Consider the following 2,920-nt stretch of genomic DNA (forward strand, 5'->3'; position numbering starts at 1 on the left):
TGTCTGATATTAAGCCTCAGAGTCAAAGGCGCAGATACACAGCAGGAGCATCACAGAGACAGAGAGAGAGAGAGAGAGAGAGAGAGAGAGAGAGAGAGAGAGAGAGAGAGAGAGAGAGAGAGAGAGGGAGAGAGAGAGTAACAGAGAGAGAGAGGGAGGGAGAGACAGCGATGATAACAGAGGATTCTGATCTGTCCTCCAATAGAAAAAGGGCAGGGATGGGGAGATAGCATTTTATAGAATCTGAATTCAGTTATTAATCCGCTTGGCCTATGGAATTCCTTATTAGGGCTGCACAATATGAGGAAAATATGTGATATGCAATAAGATTGTTGAACATCACGATAACGATATAACTTGCGATACATAAACAGATGTTAAAGTGTTCTCAGTTCTGCTGCTTTCAATATTCTGTTGAAATACAACAAACTGCTTGGTAAATTTAAAACAAATGAAAGGAAACCAATCACAAAAAAAAAAGAAAAAAAAAAGACTATTATTATATTTTAAAGTGCAGTTTTTCTGGTGATATTTCTTTCAACTAACATTCTGTCACGATGTGTTTATTGCGCCGGTTATCGCGATGACGATTAAAAAAAAACAATATACTGTGCAGCCTTATTCCTCAGTGGCGCAAAAAGTGGGTATGCGCTATATGCGCCGCATAGTGGCGTAACACCATGGGGGTAGGACTACAAACTGGTAGGATTTAAAGTGTGACGTCTGTGCTTGGAGGCTTGCACATATTCATGTTAACAGACCAGCTAGCGTTTGCTAACACTGGGAATGTAGCAGCCAAATGGGGGTTTACTAGCCTAGAAATCTAGACGCACCCTAGCGGCAGCAAATTTATTTTGCAGCCAGAGGGGTCTAGGCACTCTCCGTTGGCTTGCGAGCTGGAAAAACCAAACTCTGGTCAGGCCAATCACATCGTGTATAGAGTCGGTCGGCGGGCTTATGGCTGCTGCTGCTGGGAAGTCTTCTGGAAGACTTGGAGTTAAGCTTTTCTTTGAGAAAAGAACAAAGAACGGCACTGAAATCATTCTTAAAAAAGGAAGATGTGTTTGGAGTTTGAAGTTTAATCTATCAACTAGCTCCGCTACCTTCTTCGTTGCTCTGCCTGGTTGTAGCGCTATCCTATTGCGTGCAGAGGGAATTTGAAAGACAACCGTTTATCCTGCCCCTTGGATTGAGCTCCGTCAACGGTGAGTTTCCAGACCCAACATTTTGATGTGGGTCTGGCTTGTCAGGCTAGGGGTTTACGGTAGGGATGTCCCGATCAGGTTTTTTTGCCCTCGAGTCCGAATCCGAGTCATTTGATTTTGAGTATCTACTGATACCGAGTCCCGATCCGATACTTCTATAATAATTCAACTTTATAATACCTCCAGACCGCAGACATACTCGCGCTTTCCGCTTCAAGCTGCTTCCGTGTTCTACTTTGCCGGCATTTAACCAATAGCGTCTCTGCAACAAAGTGATGTCATGTTGCACGCGTTGCTGTTTCTGTGTGGAGTCAAAAGGGTCTAACTCTGTGCCACCGCATAACTATAGATGTGTTCAAAAATAATGAGAATATATATACATATATATCCGAGTCCTGATCGGGAGGTAACGTCCGATTCCGATCGAGTCTGAAACCACGTGATCGGGCCCGATTTCCGATCATGTGATCGGATCTGGATATCCCTAGTTTACGGCTAGCTTAGAATATGCAAAACCGAGGTTGCTGAGCTGAAAAATGCAAAATATAAGGTAGCATGTACAATAAATGACAAAAATCTGGAAAACAACTAATGCAATATCTCTGGTTTCATGCATATATTTGCTACAAAAATATTCACGTTAACAGACTGGCTAGTGTTTGCTAACTTAATGCAAACCAATGTTGCTGATAGTTACATTTAGATTTTGGTTAAACCCTATGGTACCAATCCATGCATGACATATCTCAATTTTATTAAGGTAAAATAACAACTGGTAAATATAAGGTACCATGCACAATAAATGACTAGAAGCTGGAAAACATAGCTTATGCAATAACTCTGGTTTACCATGGAATCATTAATAGATTTTGTTTTACGTTAGCTGTTAGCTTTGCTGTCAGACATACAGGCTATAGTTACATCTGTTGGGTGACATGGAAACTGTAATTACAGGGTCACATCTCTCTCTCTCTCTTTAAAGGGCTGTGCTATATTATATATATATATATATATATATATATATATATATATATATATATATATATATATTAGGGCTGTCAAACGATTAATTTTTTTAATTGCGATTAATCGCCAAATTTCTATAGTTAATCACAATTAGCATGTTTTATCACATGAATAAAATTCTATTATTTTGCATTTCAGAACTGTTTTTAAGTACATAACAATGACAATTACATTAACAATGGAAAGACATTCTTACCAGCAGGGCATGAAGTTAACTTTTTTGACCACCAGCCACTGTGGCAGGTGGATTTTTAAATCCACCTGTCACAGGGACTTTTTACCAGCCACTTTTTTTTGTGTCATAAAGGTGAAAAACAGGAATTGCTGTGTCTCTATGATCCTATCCTGTCCTATTGATGGTAGCCTATTCGTGGACATTGTTCCGTCATCACGTGCTGTAGTATGGGGGCCGCCTTGATAATCCTGCATAGGGGCCCGGTGTTGGCTCGTTACGCCACTGCATATAAGAGATGAGATGACTGACAAAATCAGGAGTGGCCTACGCGCACCACAACAACAAAACACTGGTGAATGCGCACCATAACACAAGAATTTTTTTTGTATAGTTCTTAAAAATAAAAAAAATAAATAAAAGGGAAACTTGTTTTGGGGAGAATAATACTTATTACTATTAATTCATTATTCTGGGCTGAGATTTCCTAGGAACCTTACCAAAAAGGCTCAGGATG

The sequence above is a fragment of the Sander lucioperca genome, chromosome 23, assembly GCF_008315115.2.
Source record: "Sander lucioperca isolate FBNREF2018 chromosome 23, SLUC_FBN_1.2, whole genome shotgun sequence".
Taxonomy (NCBI): domain Eukaryota; kingdom Metazoa; phylum Chordata; class Actinopteri; order Perciformes; family Percidae; genus Sander; species Sander lucioperca.